The following is an 18,666-nucleotide window of genomic DNA, read 5'->3' on the forward strand; positions in this document are numbered from 1 at the left end:
TGGGAAAGTGTTCTGACCAAGTAAAAGTGCCCTCCTGGAGTGGGAAGCCCTTCTCTTAACCTAAGCAGAGGGGAAGTTTAAGGAACCAAGTAGAAGGGAACAGAACAGAAGGGAGAAGGAAGCCATCAAGAGCTGTTTTATTGTCAGGCCCAGGAAATGGGTGGGGTGGGGGAGTCAAGATGAGGGGTAGAGGCGTGCCAGGCTAGAGGCTGCAAAAGAAGGGCCTCCTGGGTAAGGGATGGGGTGGAGGGACTGAGACTGGAGCTCAGATTTTGAAAGCAGGATGTTTGGCTGGGGCCTCTCCTCTCAAATAAACAATCCACAATCTTATTCAAAACAGAGGGGTCACTGCTGGTGAAAAGCTGGATCACCTTATTTCCATATCCCCTCCCCAGGGACATGACACCAGCCCTGCTGAGGGGTGGGATGAGAAGCAGTGGCAGGGATCTGGCTGGGAAGCAGCTGTCCTTGGCCCAGAGGTCACCTGGGGGAGCCCCTATCTTGCTGGATGTGTGGGGCCAGAGTCTTGCCAACTGACACCCTCCTGACCAGAGGTACCCAGATTCTTGGCCTGAGAGCCAGAAGGGGGCCCTGAGAACAAAATCTAGTCCCTTAAGAAAAATGAGGCTCAGATAGTGAGGCAACTACCCCGGTCACACAAGAACAGGGTATGAAATCGACACCCAGACTCCCTGTCCAGTGCACTACCAGCATCAACAAGAAGGGTAGAGGATGTACAAACAGCAAAAAGACTCATCCCATTTTCTTGGGTGATCTGGACCACTCCTTCATCACTTCCTTGGAGTCATTTGTCTCATAGAGCATTCATCCTGGGTCCTAGCCAGTATTTATGGAAAAGGGACGCTGTTCTAGGCTCGGGGTGCAGCCAGCTGTGAACAAGACTCAGGCCCTACTTCAAAGCACTCACGTAGACTTCCACTGGTAACAAGCTGCTTTTTGTTATTCAACAATATTCACCACACTTCTGGTCCCCCGAGCACTGCAAGAGCACTGAACCAGATGCCAGGGATGGAGGTGGCTGAAGCAGTGGGGCCCTGCCCACAGCCTCAACTCCCAGGTCCTGGGCTCACACTCCTGTTGCCTTTCAGGTGTCCAGCATCTTCCCCGTCCAAGGAGGCTGGGAAGCAGTGAAGTCTCGGCTCTCCTGCATGTTCCCACATGGCCTGACCCGAGGCAGGCCGAAGAGCATCCACTCAGAAACTGGGAGTGGACTATTTACCAAATGCCTCCCTTCCTCTGGCAGGAAGTCGCTCCCAGCATGGTGGTTTTTATTTTTTTATTTTTTTTTTCAACTCTTTCTGGGCTCGTGGTTTGGAAATAGCCAAGGGTTGTGAGTTACGAGATCCGGGCCCTCTCCTGCACGGCTGCTGGGAGAGAAAACGGATACAGCCTTTCCGGAGGGCACTCTGACCTTAGTGTGCATGGCCTTTGACCTAGCAGTCCCACTTCTAGGAATTTATCCTAAGAAGTAACCAGTGATGCACGAGGAGATGTATGCATGAGGATGCTCACCAAGAAAGCACAAGCGTTTGTGACTGTTAAAACCTAAATGTCTAGGCCAGTGGTCGGCAAACTCATTAGTCAACAGAGCAGCAAACTGCGGTTCATAAGCTGCATGTGGCTCGCGGGCCGCAGTTTGCCAATCACTGGTCTAGGCCCCTGGGGGGCTGGTAAGTAAATATGGCACATCCATGAGATGGCGTAACTAAGAAGACATTAAAAATCACAGAATATTTGTTGAATTGAGGAAATGTTCTCAATATTGCTAAGAGAAAGAAAGGGAGCTACGAACGGTTGTATGTATGTACTTTTAATAATGCCCTTCTTCTCATTTGGCAATACTATCTTACCTAATAATAGACAAACATGTAAATTGACAGTACCTCCGCTATGCCCACAGCCAATCAGAGTGAGTATGCAAATTAGAAGGCCAAAGATGGTGGCTGCCCAGCTGCTCTAGGTGCGGAGTGGCCAGGAGGGGCAGGGCGCCTGCTATGAGAGGGAGGGAGGGCGGGCGGGGTGGGGGGGGAGGAAAGGGGAGGGGGAGAGCACGAAGAGATCTACCGGGGTAGAGTGCTGCAGCGAAGACAAAGATGGCAGACTCCAGCTGGAGTCTGCAGCGAAGCAGTGAAGACGAACCGGCTGGAGTCTGCAGCAAAGACGAAGATGGCAGACTCCGGCCTGAGTATGCAGCAAAGACTAAGAAGGCAGACTCTGGCCAGAGCGAAGGCCTGGATCCCGGGTGCCAGAAGCCAAGGGAAGGAAGGCCTATTGCACGAATCACTTCGTGCAATGGGCCTCTAGTAGTATATATGCATATAGCTGATTTCTACTTCCCACTTTTTTTGTTAAGAAAGAGGATGACAAGAAAATTAATATTCTAAGCTAACTAAAAAATAAAAATGATTTTCTTTCAGGGTGGAAGAGTTAAGGGTAATTTGTTTTTCTTTTGTGCTTTTCTTGTTTTCTAAATGTTCTGCATTCATCATGTATTACTTTTAAAAAAAAAAGAAAGAAGAAATGCTATTGGGGTGGATCTTTACTCCTTCACTAACTGGCGGTATTAACAAGCCTTTTAATGTCTTTGGGAACCTCCTTTACTCATCTCTATGATGAGGACATCAGTGAGATTGACAGCTAGAAAGATAATACCTGCACAGGTGTTAGTGTACATCATCTCATTTCAGTCACAAAAGCCTCTTCAGGTAGATACCCATTTTACGGATGCAGAAACTGACTCCATGCCAGCCCAGAGGTCCCTGGTCAGCATCCACTCCCAACACCAGCCACCCCAAATCAACCTAGTGGGAATGGCTCAGTAGAACCCTGGGAGAAAACTGCCCCACCACAGAGCCACCAACCCTTCTGAAAGCAAACTCTCAGCTGCTACATTCTCACTGCAAACTGCAGGGGACTCTCAAAATCACATGGGAATAAGGCACTGTAGGGTCTCTGGCGAGTAGGTGCATCCACCCATTCACTCAGCCTTCCCTGGGCAGCTACCACATCCAGGTCAGGGGTGATTTATGGAAGTACCAGTTATGACCTGGTTTGGGAACTGAGGCCCAAAGAGAAAAGGTCACACAGCTAGGGTGTGGCCTACCACATGCTGACCCCGTGGAGGGGCAGCCCCTCTGAAATGCCAGACCTCCAGGTGGGGGACATCCAAGGAAAAGACTTCCAGGACCAAGGCTTCAGGCAAGAGCTCAGTAAAAGCACCCAAGCCCAGAAGCGAAGCCAGGTCCCAAGCCAGGGATCCCAGTGGGCAGTCTGAAGCAAAGGCCATGTCCTCCGACCCACAGGGCTTCATAAATAAGGGATACTGACTGTGGCCAAGGTCAGAAATGCCAATGGTGACCCTGAGAGCCAAGAGCTGCATCAGGAGAGGGCAGAGAGCCAGCCAGCCACCCCTTCCCTGGGGGAAGGGTCAACCAGCAAGAGCCCTATGGCCAGGTGCCATTCCTGTGGCTGCCAATTACTGTCCAGGGGCTGGCTGCACTACCCATGGGGCCCCAAGACCACAAACATCAGCGCTGCAGAACCCTGTGCAGGGTCTCACAGCCTGGAGACACCCGGGGGGAGGGGCCTGCCTAAGACACCAGACACACCCTCCTCCAGGGCAGTGCCTCCTAAACCATCTTCAGGGAACTGAGGAAACCCCCGAAAGAACTTGCCCCTTTATTGACAACTACTACAGGGGAACTACAGTAACTTCTCTCCTGCCCCTCCCCCCGCTTCAATTCTGGGGCCCTCACGAAGACCTTTCTGCTAGGGGGTAAAGTTTCCAGGTGCCCCAAGTGGCTTGGAGGGGAACTCTCGAAGGGTGTGACATGGGTGGGATTACAAGGACTTCACCCTTAATGCCCGGAGAAGGGGCGCTTGACCAGGGCCACAGAGGACACTGACACCCTTCGGGGTAGGCTGAGAAAGTGAGGAGCCCCAGGGTCATCACTGTGTGTGTGTCCTGGCTGTGAGCCCAAAGCTGCTCAAGCTGCTCTCAGAATCCCAGGCTAACTGGATAGCAGGATGTGGGGTGCACTGCACAAGGATGGGAGAGAGCCTCTGCTCCCCTGGAAAGTTGTGGGGAAACAGGACCACCTCTCTTAGAATCTGGCCCCCTCCTCTCCCAGAGTCCCCTCATCTCAATTCACAGAGATCTGGGACCTCTACTGATTCTCCCAGCAGGGAACCTAAGTAGCGAGCAGCCTCGCCTGGTACAGGTCCACCCCACCATCCATGCCTCAGGACACTCTTACTGAGGTCCCCAGAGGGACAGGCGGCATTGGAATCTTTTGGGGCACTTGTTCAAAATGTACATTCCTGCCCTAGCCGGTTTGGCTCAGTGGATAGAGCATTAGCCTGTAGTCAGAAGGGTCCCAGGTTTGATTCCAGTCAAAGGAACATGCCCAGGTTGTGGGCTTGATCCCCAGTAGGGAGTGTGCAGGAAGCAGCCGATCAATGATTCTCTCTCATCACTGATGTTTCTATCTCTTTCTCCCTCTCCCTTTCTCTCTGAAATAATTTTTTTTAAAAAATTAAAATTTAAAACTAACAAATCCTAAAATCTAAACTCTCCCTTAATTCTTAAAAAAAAGAAAAAGAAAAAGAAGTACATTCCTTCTGGAATTCCATAGCAGTGATGGGTGCATACCACTGAGAATACACCAAAAAGCACCAAACTATACACTTTAAAATGGTGAATTCTATGTTATGTGAATTTTAGTTCAATTTTAAAATTGCCCTCAAAGTGTACTCTGCTAGGCCCTGCCCTGAAGATTCTGATTCAGGGGACTGAGCATCTGCACTTAATACATGGTTCCTGTCCAGGACTGGAAACCCTCAACCCTGGATCCTGGTTTCCCACAGTACTGGGCCTGAAAGTTACACATCCCCATTTTGCAGATGGGAAAAGTGAGGTCCAGAGCAGGGAAAGGACCCAAAGCTCCTGCAGGATCCTAATGAAATTCTAGTAATCCTTCCCTAAGAGAGTCCCTGTGAGGCAAAGCCCCTTGGCCAGCATGGGGTGGTGTGGACTGACCTTCTAGCAGATGAGATGGGGAGGGGACCCCTTTCTGTCAGACTGCCCTGCACAGGGCAAAGACATCCACCATCGCGCCACCTGGGACCTGAGGAACCAGAAGGCAAAAGGAGATGGAGATTTTTTTATTATTGTTATTTTTTAAATACGAATTATTTCCAGCCGGAAGGCAGAGGGATGAGGGCCATTGGAGGCCTCCGGCCGCCGGCACCCAGCCAGCCTCGTAAATGTCTGGCAGCTGGAGGGAGACTCAGCTCATTGCTATCGAAATGAGCTCGTTACTGCTAATTTCCTTGGCTCACCAACTGATGCATCCAGTGTGTTCCTGAATCTCCAAAGACAAGTTTCCTACGCTACCCTCAAGGGATCTGCCAAGAGTCATGGAGTGTAGGCGGAACTTCAGGGTGGCCTCAGTTTCCCCAACCAAAGTGTGGGCAGAAGAAAAGGGAGCAAAGACAGTTCATTCAACTGTAGCTGAGTAACTGTATGTGGTTCAGGTTAACTTTCCCCACTGGGCCGTTCATTTCTATGGCTGAAAGGGGGATGACAGGACAGTACAATCTCACTGTTGCCACTAAGAATAACCCCCACCATTTATCAAGCACCCACCATGTCCCTGGACACTACGAGGCACTTGGCATATATTATCTCTTTTCATTTACACAACAAACTGGCAAACAGGACATTTTTATCACTCGCCTTTACAGAAACCAAGACTCAGAGAGTTCAAGGAACTTGCCCAGTCGCACAGCGAGTGAAGGGCAAGGCCTTCCTCTAAAGCCAGTACTCTACGTAGCAAGCAGGAAAAAGAGGCCCAGCGTAGCAGGGACGATGCCCACTCTGTAAGCACACACAATCTGGCAGCATGTGTGAAGGCTCCTCCTTCGTGGGAGTTCAGAGAGGAGGGCAAATACCCACTTGCCACCCCAAGCTGGAGTGACCAGAGAAGGTTCCCGGAGGAGCCATCCCATTCATGCCCAGGGCTGCCAAAGCTTAAAGGAGGGAGCGGTTAACGCCACCCACGATGGGTATCCACCTCCCTGGGCCAGGCCCGGGCAGGAAGCAACACAGCCCAGAGGAGTGGTCAGGGAGGACCGAAGGAGCCAGAGTCACTGCCTGCCCCGGGGCAGAGCCCTCCTCCCGGCCTAGGTTCACCTTCCCACCTGGGAGGCCAGGTGTCCAACTGACGAGCTAGTAAGTCAGCCCTGGTCAATCCATAGGCCGGACTAGAACGAAGCCATCAAAAACAATGTTTACGAAGAGTGTTAATGACATGGGGAAATATTTATGTAATGCTGAGGGGGAAAGGCAGGATACAAAATTGTATTTTTTTTAACAGAAATAAAAAATTTAAACAGAGTAAGCCAAAATGTTAACAGTGGTTCTCTCTAGATGGTAGGATTATGGGAGTTTCCTCCTTGCATCTCTCTGCACTTTTCTATGCTTTCCAAATTTCCCATAATGAGCCAGATGCTTCTTTGAGAAACAAAGGCAAATAGGTAGGTGTATTTCACACTAACCAAAATGATACCACTGCTGGAGCCCTCTCTCTCTCCAAGGGTCCTAAGCTCTGCACACCTGCATCCCCAAGCAGCTCCCAGCCGGCCTGCCCTACCAGCTGTGCAGAGAATGAGGGAGCTGCACTGCGAGACAGACAGCCTGGGTAAGGCTCTCTCTCCAAGAGGCCCTAGGAGTGGCAATCTGAGGCCTCGGGAAGATGGACACACAGGCCACATGTTCACTGGCCACCTCTGGTGACTGGAAGGCTACTTGGTTGAACAATCCACACCTGAGTTCTATCTGCAGCCAGATCAGAGCCCTAACTCCCCATAGGTGATACAGGACCAAGAGAGGGATGCCTGTGAATGTAATGCATGGACGAAAATATTCCCAGCATCCACCGTCCATGACCTTGCTCAAAAACGGAGGTGCCCACAAGCTGCCGAAGTGTCTGGCCTACTTCACCATTTCGGCCCATCCAGCGAACCTGTTGTCTGGCCCCCAGGGTAGCCAGCACTCCCACGCCCACCCGGCCCCTTGGAGAGGATTAGTGGTAGGAAGGCTCCGGAGACAAAGCAGAGCTGTTTGTGAACACTGGGAAGCCTGGGGGTGGAACATGGAAAAGTGGTTCCAGTAAGATGTTAGGTGAGAAGGGCAGAAAGGAAAATGTTATCTTCTATGCCACTGCATGGAGACAACGTAAAAATACAACGGAGACAAGATCCTGAAGGACAGAGAGAAAACTGAGCATGGCCGTCAGCATGGAATGAGCCCTTTTTCCTATTTTTCTGAACCTCCTGGATCACTGCGACACTTGTTTCACGCACTGTTTTCATGGCAGTGACATGAACAGATAGATTTATAAAAGTGGCCCGTGTGCCATCACTCTTATCCCATTCTGGTAAGTCCCCTCCACTGCACACATCCATCTGGGCCCTCCACACTCACTCGTGTCCAACTTTCCTTGGCTCCTTGGTACAATCTGTCCCACAAGAATGAGAGCCCCTAGGGCAGGGTCTGTTTTATTTATGTGTCCCAGCCAGTGTAAAGTAGCCTCTCATTGTATATTTTCAACAGAAGTTAATACGAGGCGTTAAAAAACCATTCTCCTTTAAAACAAAACAAAACAAACAAAAAAACCCATTCTCCTTTTGCAAGATGAAAACAGTTCTATGAATGGATGGTGGTGATGGTTGCACAACAATGTGAATGTACTTGATGCCAATGAGCTGTACACTTAGGGTAAAGTGGTAAATTTTATGGTATGTGTATTTTATCACAATTTAAAAAGCAATTCTTTTAATACCCAAAGAACAAGTACCCAGTCTCCCCCCCTCCTCCTCTTCCCCAGCCCCTTGGCCTCCTTCTGGGCCATGGTCCCTTTCAAAAGGCGGGAGGCTTCGCTCCTCACTTCCGTGTTTATCCGGTGGAGTTCTGGGAAGCGGAGAATCAGCCCAGGCTGGCCGAGGCCTGGCTCCAAGGCTCCGGGTTTGCCATAGGGGCCTTTTTCCACCTACCCAGGCCCAGAGCTGGCACTGCACAACATCCTGGCTCATTGCTTTTTTCTTTCCTCAAGTCATTATAAACCTGTTTACCTTTGGGCTGCACAGGGCCTAGGCTCCAGGCAAACAAACATAGATGCCAGCCCAGAAGAGGAACAGCAGGAATGGGGAACTCTACTGGAGACAAGAGGGTAAGGAGGAAAGATAGGATCCCATTCTCACAAAATCCTTCCATTTTTCTCCAATTCAATTCCCATTTTCCAAGCGCCTCCCCATGCCAGGCACCACCTTCAGACATGGAGAAGTACCAAGGTAGCAATGCAGGGGGCCAGCAGGCCCCTCACTCATTCCTGCTAAGGAATGAACCACTATTGCAGAGTTTATGCCATCAGTCAGTGGAGGACAGAGAGGACAGCTTCGCTTGAGGGTCAGAGCAGGCTCAGTGAGGAGGAGACAGGAGCTGGACCTCCAGAAGAGAGCTTAGCGTGTTGGCAGTGTGGGACAGGACCTGGTGCCAGGCTGAACTTGCTCCTGCCATGGAAGGATGCTGAATTGGAGAGGGTGACAAAAGGGCTCCCTGGGAGAAACCAAGATGGCGGCATAGGTAAACACCTAAACTGCAGCCTCGCACAATTTCAAAACTACAACTAAAAGACAGAACGGACATCATCCAGAACCACAGGAAGGCTGGCTGAGTGGAAATTCTACAACTAGAAGGAAAGAGAAAAGCACACTGAGACTCACAGGAGCAGCAGGAGGCAGAGATACTGAGACGCGCGAGGAGAGGACTGGCGGCTGAGTGCGTGGCTGGTTTTCTCAAGTGGGAGGGGGACAAAAGCTCCCAACTGCGCTGAACTCCAGTTCTGGGCGAGACTCTGGGGACCCAGACTCATACAAGGTGAAACTGGACTGTCAGGAGGGAGAAAAGCATGCTGAGACTCAGAGGAACTGCCGAGGGCAGAGGTACCGAGGCACGTGCGAGGAGAAGGCGGGCAACTGAGTACACGGCTGGCTTTCTCAAGTGGGAGGGAGACAAAAGCTCCCGAATGCACTGAACTCCAGTTCCGGGCGAGACTCTGGGGACCCAGACTCATTCGGGGAGAAACTGGACTGTCTGGCGGCAGGCGGAACTCGAGGGTGGCTTTCTCTCAGAGGTGCTTGCAGCGATTACCATGGGACACTGAGACACAGAGGCCTATTAGGGCAGGGCTGACAGGAAACCAATGCTGTCTGCTCCGCCCTGAGACTCTGCCCCATCCAAGCTGAGCACAGAGGCTTTTGCAAGTCTTGTCCCATAAGGGTGTCTCCAGCACAGAAGTTCTCCCAGCATAGACACAGCTGATCCTCACACCAATTGGCCTGGAGGTCAATTCCTCCCAGTGATACCAACAACAATCAAGGCTTAACTACAACAAGACTGTGCACACAGCCCACAAAGGGGTGCACCAAGAGTGTCCACCTCAGGTAACTGGGGAGGATGAGCCACTGGGTCCTATAGGACACCTAGCACACAAAGCCACTCTATCAACTCAGGGAAGCAGCCAAAATGCGGAGACAAAGAAACAGATCACAAATGAAAGAAATGGAGGCAAGCAAATGACTGGATATAGAGTTCAAAACCACGGTTATAAGGTTTTTCAAGAATTTTCTAGAAAAGGCCGATAAATTTAGCAAGAACCTCGAGGATATGAAAAAGGATCAACTAGAAATTAAGCATACACTCACTGACTGAAATAAAAAATATTATACAGAGATCTAACAGCAGACTAGAGGATCGCAAGAATCAAATCAAAGATTTGAAATACAAAGAAGCAAAAAACACTCAACTGGAAAAACAAAAAGAAAAAAGAATCCAAAAATATGAAGATAGTGTAAGGAGCCTCTAAGACAACCTCAAGCGTACCAACATCCGAATTATGGGGGTGCCAGAAGAAGAGAGAGAGCAAGATACTGAAAACCTATTTGAAGAAATAATGACCGAAAACTTCCCCCACCTGGGGAAAGAAATAGACTTACAAGTCCAGGAAGCACAGAGAACCCCAAACAAAAGGAATCCAAAGAGGACCACACCAAGACACATCATAATTAAAATGCCAAGAGCAAAAGACAGAAAGAGAATATTAAAAGCAGCAAGAGAAAAACAGTTAGTTACCTACAAGGGAGCACCCATACGACTGTCAGCTGATTTCTCAACAGAAACTATGCAGGCCAGAAGGGAGTGGCAAGAAATATTCAAAGTGATGAACAGCAAGAACCTACAACCAAGATTACTCTACCCAGCAAAGCTATCATTCAGAATGGAAGGTCAGATAAAGAGTTTCACAGATAAGAAAAAGTTAAAGGAGTTCATCACTGCCAAACCAGTATTATATGAAATGCTGAAAGGTATTCTTTAAGAAGAGGAAGAAGAAGAAAAAGGTAAAGATAAAAATTATGAACAACAAATACATATCTATCAACAAGTGAATCTAAAAATCAAGTGAATAAAAAAATCTGATGAACAGAATAAACTGGTGAATATAACAGAATCAGGGGCATAGAAAGGGAGTGGACTGACAAGTCTCGGGGGGAAAGGGGTGTGGGGGGGTGCGGGAAGAGACTGGACAAAAATCGTACACCTATGGATAAAGACAGTGAGGGGGGATAAGGGCAGAGGGTGGGGTGGGAACGGGGCGGAGGGGAGCTATGAGGGAAAAAAGAGGAACAATTGTAATAATCTGAACAATAAAGATTTATTAAATTGAAAAAAAGGGGGGGAGCTCCCTGCTTCTCCTAGCACCATGGTCGGCAAACTGTGGCTAGCGAGCCACATGCGGCTCTTTGGCCCCTTGAGTGTGGCTCTTCCACAAAATACCACGGCCTGGGCGATTCTGTTTTGAACAAGTGGCGTTAGAAGTTTAAAAAATTTGGCTCTCAAAAGAAATTTCAATCGGTGTACTGTTGATATTTGGCTCTGTTGACTAATGGGTTTGCCGACGACTGTCCTAGCACATTCCTGGGCCCAAGCCAGGGCGTGGGCTCTGCGTACTTTCCAGGTACCAGAGGTTTGCTCTTGGTCTCTGGTGGACTCCTTCCCACATTCGTGAGCAATGAGACCTGGTAGTCTGGGCCAGTGATTCTTGGCCCTAGTTGCATGTTAGATTCACCTGCGGAGCTTTAAAAAACTACTGAGGGGCGGAGGGGGTTGTCCAACAGAGGCTCTCATTTCATCGGTCAGGGTGCTCAGGCATCAGTAATTTTCAAAGCTGCCCAGATGATTCTAACGGACTCTGCTTTTCAGGCAGCACCTTAATGAGGCCCTGGCAGGAACTACCTCCGAAACCTCGTTAGTGCTGTACCCATTGGGGTTGAAAAACAGAAGCTTTAGTGTCTATGAATCCTGATTCTCCACCACTTACAATTAAGTGCCTTAGGTAGGACTATCAGGTAAAATACAAGATGCCCAGTTAAAATCTGAATTTCAGATAAACAGTGAAAAACTTTTTAATGTATATCCCAGATGCTGCATGGGACATACTTAAATTTGTTGTTGTTTATCTGAATTTCAAATATAACTGGAATCCTGTGTTTTTATTTGCTAAATCTGGCAACCCTAGACTTAGGGCTGGTTACTTACCTTCTGAGTCTCAACTTCCCCATCTGTCGCAGGAAAATAACTCAGGTGAGAGAAAGCAGTGAGCTGTTTGGCATAAAGCCGACACTCAGTGGTAGAAGTTACCTTTTCCTTCCTTCCTTCTCAGAACCTCGTTTCAGTAAAGATTTTCTTTTTCTTTTTTTAAAAAACAACAACAACATATGTGTATTTAATATATTTTTATTGATTTCAGAGAGGCATGGAGAGGAAAGAGATAGAAACATCAATGATGAGAGAGAATCATTGATCAGCTGCCTCCTGCATGCCTCACACTGGGGATCGAGCCCACAACCCTGGCATGTGCCCTGACCAGGAATCGAACCATGACCTCCTGGTTCATAGGTCAATGCTCAACCACTGAGCCACGCAGGCTGGGCAAGATTTTACTTTTCATTATGAAAAATTTTAAGTATACACCAAAAATTAATAGTAAAAATAAACTCCTATATAAATCCATGTAGTGGAAGCTGTTACATGCCCCACCCAGGTTCCCTTTAGCCCCAGCCACCAGGAGGTTAGGCTGCCACTGGTTCACAGATGCCCTTTATGGGAGAATTGTCCTGGGTCAGGTGATTATACACCCGCCCTCCCCCACCCCACCACCACCACCAACATGGGAACAAAAGGCTGACCCTTGCCTCAAGGTGTGACCAACTCTGTGGTGCAGTTGACAGCCCCAGAGCTCCCTGTGGATCAGGCTGAGGCTGGACTCCAGCTGAGACCAAATGCTTGCTGCCCCATCCTGCTTCCCTCACTGGCTTCTCCTGCAAACACCCCCTCCCCCCGCCCCAATAAATCACACGCATCCAAATCTGCACCTCAGACTCTGCTTTTAAGAACTCAACCTAATTAAAGTTCACTCATTTAACAATTACATGGATTGCTTCATTTAGCCCCCTGTATGTAGTTATTTGCCTGTTTGTTTGGCTGAAGTACGTACCTCGTATCATTTCCCCCTACATCCTTCATTACACATCTCTAAAAAAATATGGGCAGTTAGGTTTTGACTTCTTTCCCTGATTTTTCCTCCCCAAGGGGAAGGCTTTTGTGGGGGAAAGAGCCATAGCTCCCATCAATGCCAAGGAACAGGGACCAGAGGCCAAGCAGGCGGGCACAAGGCCATCCACTCTGGCTCCAGCCCAGCCCTGGACTATGGCATCGCTTTGGTGGCCAGCAGGCCCTGGTCACCCCAGGTCCCACCTCTTTTGTGTGGATCAAGACGTCTCGGGCCATGTCCCAGCATCCTCTTGGGGATGCTGCCAGGGTCTAAGTTTCTCTCTACCCTTAAAGAGGGGGATGATGTGGGAAGTCCAACCCAGTCATGGCTATCCACTGGCCAAAGGCCCTGCCCGCCCTTCTGCCTGGACCCTGGGCAGTCCCACCAACCAGGAGGCGTAGCTGCAAGGGCCCACCCTCTCCATGCCGAAGAGCCTGCTATGGCAGGAGGTACCACAGATTGAGGAAAAGGGCACACCAACTTGTTATGATAATGAAATACACATAATATAAAAATAACCATTTTGAAGTGTACAGTTCAGTGGCATTAAGTACACTCACAATGTTGTGCAGACCTCCCCACTACCTAGTTCATCGGAAACCCTGTGCTCATCAGTCATTCTTCCCCGTCCACACCCGCTTTTTAGTTCCTTCACTTGCTACCTCTGTGACTCTAGTACATAAGTGAAACCTCTGAGTCTCAGTTTCTTAATCTGTGAAATGGGGTGATAGCTCATAGAGGTGCAGAGGTGCCAGAAAACCAAAGTTAACGAGCACTAAATGCCAAGAGCTGCTCCTGGCTCTATTAAGTAACAGCCACAGGGGCCTCTATGGCCAAGCCGGCTCTTCCCCTCCATCCCTGCTCCTCCCTGGTCATACTCTTCAGGTTCCTGGGTCACCTGCAGTGACTAGGGGGAGAGGAGGCTGCTTCCCCGTCCCAGAAGCACAGCAATGGGAATGAGCACTCATGGCTTCCAGTGTTTTCCCCTAGCCCAGTGGTCGGCAAACTCATTAGTCAGCAGAGCCAAATATCAACAGTACAACGACTGAAATTTCTTTTGAGAGCCAAATTTTTTAAACTAAAACTATGTAGGTAGGTACATTGTTATTAACTTAATTAGGGTACTCCTAAGCTGGCCTTTGCTAAAAACTCAAGGGGCCTAAGAGCCGCAGTTTGCTGACCACTGCCCCCAGCCATGCCCAGACCCTGTTCCAAACCAAAGAGTTACAAAGGCCTTTAAACTCCACACTTGGGGTGAGGTCAGCCAAAACCCGAGCACAGTGCTCTTATACTTTGAAAACAGCCAAACGTGAACTGGCCACTCCTGAGGGTCACAGCTCCCAGCCGCCTCTGGCAGCAGGCACAGATGGCCGCCTCTCCAGCCTCTCTCCACCTCCCTCCTGGCTGTGGCAGTGGTGTCACCTCCCCCGCACCATGCTGTGCTGTCTCTCCCCGTCCAAATCAGGGGTCCTGTACTCCCAATCAGCTGCTGTGCAAGCCCAGGCCAGTGTTGTGCACTCTCAGTTCTGTGAAATGAGAGGGTTCCCTAAGACAGACTCAGCTCTCTTCTAAATCTCCCAGCCTGGAGTTTAGGTGAACATCAGGCTCAGAGCTGGAAGGGACCTCACCACCAGGTCATCTGATCCACTTCTCTCCATTGCCTTCCGTTGTACAGACAGGAAACTGACACCCAAAGCCTTAAGCAACTCACCCAAGATGTCACATCTGACTCGGTAGGATAAATTCACACTTGACTATCTTAGGGAATGGCAGGAGGCAGAAGTGATGTTTCTGAGAGTCAAGGAGAAAAAATTCTCCATTTTGTAACTCTTCCCCTGAAACATGGCACCCACCAATGCAAAGCACCAGAGCCATTAAAATCCCATGCATACAAAAATAAAATAAATCCTATGCATCCAAGGTCAATATATAAAAATTAAGTGTATGTCTATATTCTAGTAAATAACTACTGTATGTTTTCCAACGTACACTAGTACCAAGAAGCATGAACTACACTGGTATAAATGTAGCAATAGTGTGCAAGATCTGTATTCTCTGATGAGAGAAATCAAAGACCTAAATGTATAGAGCCTGTACCATATTCATTGATTGGAAAACTCAATATTGTCAAGATGTCAATTCTGCCCAAACTGATCTACAGATTCAATGCAAACCCAATCAAAATCCCAGCAGGCTTTTTTGTATAAATCCACAGCTGAATCTAAAATTAATATGGAAAGGAAAATGCCTAAAATAACCAAAACAACTTTGAAAAAGAGGACTCATGCTAATGGAGTGAAGCTGCAGTAAGCAAGATAGTGCAGTATTGGTAAAAGGATGGACACATAGACAATAAAACAGAATATAATCCAGAAAGAGAACACAAATGATCAATTAATTTTTGACAAAGAGGCCAACATAACTCAAAAGAGTTGTCTTTTCAACAAATGGTACTAGAACAATTGGACCTCCTTATCTCATATACAAAAATTAACTCAACGTGATCATAAGCCTTAATGTAAAACCTAAAACTATAAAATTTCTAGGGGAAAAATCTTTGTGACCCTAGGTTTGGCAATGTTCTTCATACAACACAAAATGCATGAAAAGAAACAACTAATAAATTGGACTTCAGAAAATTTAAAAACTTTTGTTCTTCAAAAGTCTCCATTACGAAAATGGAAAGACAAACCATGGACTGGGAGAAAATAGTTATAAAATACATCTTTTAAAGGACTGATAGACAGAATATGTAAAGAACTTTCAAAATTCAATAAGAAAGCAACCCAATATAAAAAATGTGCTAAGATCTAAACAGACACTTCACCAAAGATGTACAGTACAGCTGGCAAATAAGTATCTGAAAAGATGTTCAACCTCATTAGTCATTAGGAAAATGTGAATTAAAACCACAATGAAATACCACTACACATCTATTACAATAACCCAAATAAAAATAAACTGGCCCTATCAAATGCTGGTAAGGGGAGTAATGGGGGAGGGGGGATGGGAGATATCGGTAATACTATCAACAATAAAAAATATATTTTTTAAAAATGCTGGTGAGAATATGGAGTAACTGGAACTCTCACACACTGCTGATGAGATTGCAAAATGGTACAATCGCTTTGGAAAATAATTAGGCAGTTTTTATGAAGTTAAGCATACCTTTAACCATATACCCACCTGGCAATCCTACTCCTAGGTATTTACTCAAGTGATTCAAAACTTAGGTTCACTCAAAAACCTAAACACAAATGGTTATAACCAAAAACACTGGAAATAACCTAAACGTTCATCCACGCAACACGGATAAATCTCAAATTATTATTCTGAGGGTTTTTTTTGAAGGGCATAATAAAAGTTACTTGCTGCCCAGCCGGTGTGGCTCAATGGTTGAGCATCGACCTATGAACCTGGAGGTCATGGTTCGATTCCTGGTCAGGGCACATATCCAGGTTGTGGGCTCCATCCCCAGTGTGTGGCATGCAGGAGGCAGCCAATCAATGATTCTTTCTCATCATTGATGATTCTATCTCTCCCTCTCCCTTCTTCTCTGAAATCAATAAACATCTATTTGAAAAAAATAAATAAAAGTTACTTGCTGTATGATTACACTTGTAGGATATTCAAGAAAAGGCAAAACCATCAAGATGGAAATCAGATGGTAGTTACCAGGAGCTGAAGATTGGGGTAAGGGCTGATTATAAAGGGGCACCAAAGAACTTTCTGGGGCAATGGAAATGTTCTTTATCTTGATTATGATAATGGTAACACAACTATCAAAATTCACAAAATGATGCACTTTCAAAAAGTGTTACTGTATATAGATTGTATCTTAGTAAACCAAACAAAACAAACCTTATGCAGCCTCATGAGGACTTGTCTTGTTTCTCCAACCAGTCTGCAAACTCACTGATAGAATGTGAGGGGGATTCAGGCCCAAACAGGTAGAGCGACTTGTCCAAGGACACAAGTTCTGGAGCCAACCCCACCTTTGCCACTTATCAGCTTGGTGCCCCTGGGCAAATTACTTCTCCTCTCCAAGACTCAGTTTTCTCATCTAAAAAACGTGTGTAAGTAACAAAACCTACCTTATTGGGACTGAATGGGCTTCACGAATAAGAAACACAGTGTCCGCCACATGTTTTGCTCTTAAATTTTAGTCATTATTATTACTTCTTTTACTGCTATCGCATTACTGTGAAAGAGCCTGGACTGAGTTGCAGGCTCCAATCCATGTTTTCCTGCACAGGGTGGGCAATGCCAGGCACCAGGGACAGCAGTGTGCCTGAGGGGCACAGGCGGGTCCAGGCCCTGACCAGAAGGCATTGGTTCCGTCTGGTTGGGGCAGCGGATAAACTCAGTGCGGTTAACTCACTGCCAAGGGAGTGGTAGAGAGATGAAAAGTACTGTAAGTTCAGAAAAGAGAGAAGCCACTGTGGACTGTGCAATTCCAGACGGCTTCCTGGAAAGGAAGGCTTTTAATGAGCTCCAAAGGACAGATCAGGTGTAATTAAATCAAAGGAGAGGAGCTATCAGGAAGGCAGGACATCAGAAAATCCCTCTACCCCTGACTTCTCCCCACCCATCCCTGGCAAAAGGCAGTAGGCAGCCCACAGCCTTAGCATTTCCTCCCAAGGAACAGCCCAGGGCCAAGGGAAGGGCTAGGCATGACAGCACCAAGTCAGGCACCATGCGTCAGCCAGGCACCCACATGTGTCCCCACATCTGGACAGGAGGTTCCAGCAGAGGGCTGGCCTGGGATGCTGGGCTTTCACTTTCCCCCCTTTCTTCCCATGGATCTGAATTTGGGTTTGTCTGGGGAGTGTTTTCTTAAGCCCAAGTGTTTTTCCTGCAGCCCCGGCCGCCCCCTCCCTGCCCCTGCTGGCCTTGTCTGGAGTGCCAGCCCAGTGAACCGCTGCCTGACTGGGCCGCCGGCTGCCTTTGATGCGCACCCCTCCCCAGACTTCAATGTCGCTGTGTGCACGGCCCCTTTAATAAGTTATTTCCGTGGAAAACCCTGGTAACTCCGTTGTGAATCAAGCCTATAAACACCTCAAACCCATCAAAGCACCCAAGAAAGGAAGGGGGTGGGCAGGCGAAGAAACTCTTACAGTAACTCACACACTGCTCCCTCGTAAGGGCCGAGGCAGCTTGTTGTCAGAGGGCCCCCTGGGGCTGAGCCAGCCCGCTGAAAAAATGGCACGCCACCCCAACGTCCAGGGATCCAAAGCCCCCAAAGACAATGCCTGTCTGTGTGTCCTGGGGATGATGCAAGAGGAGAGTACCGACCCAACACCCAGCAAGATGCACACCCAGAGAAGCAAACCCGACCGGCTGCTCCCGGGGCCCAGGAATGTCATGTTTTGGCTCCCGGTGAAAGGCCCAGTTTATTGGAAACACGCTTCTTTTCTAATGTTTGGTTTCCTTTCACTCTTTTCTCCTTTTTGTTTTTTCCAGAGTGCACTGCCCAGGGCCTTCAAAAAGGATATGGAGCTAAAATCCTGCCTTGGGGTGAAGGACGGAGGCGGAGTCCAGGAACAGAATTCCTCAGAGTGGCGCACTAGGCACCACCTCCAGGTGGGCAGAGACTCTGGACACTGAGCGTGGAAACCCCAGGTCTAGACTGAGCTCTGCCATTTGGGAGCTGTGGGGCCAAGGACAGGTACTGCCCCTCTCAAGGTCTCAGTAAAATGGGTGGAATGAACCAAGGCGCCCCTAGAACTGTTCCTGACTGAACACTGTGGCCTTGGACAACGGTCCAGCATGGAAAAAAGCTGACCACACGATTAATGGGGAGCCTGGAGATTCCAGTCCCAAGTATACACCCAAGAGAAGTGTGTCCTTATGTCCACAGAAAGGCCTTCCCAGAAATAGTTATTGTAACATCATGGATAGAAGCCAGAAAATGGAAACCACCCAAGCGCCCTTTAGTAGTGAAGTGCATACATTAGAGTAGGAGAACCGTGGT

At 48.2% G+C, this 18,666-nt stretch overlaps 1 protein-coding gene across 1 annotated transcript in view; it reads right to left on the reverse strand.

Moving 5' to 3' along the window:
* SMAD6 (SMAD family member 6) overlaps nucleotides 1-18,666 on the reverse strand; it is an 88,687-nt gene that overhangs the window by 38,910 nt on the left and 31,111 nt on the right. The window lies entirely within an intron of this gene.

This window comes from Plecotus auritus (assembly GCF_963455305.1).
Source record: "Plecotus auritus genome assembly, chromosome: 1".
Taxonomy (NCBI): Eukaryota; Metazoa; Chordata; class Mammalia; order Chiroptera; family Vespertilionidae; genus Plecotus; species Plecotus auritus.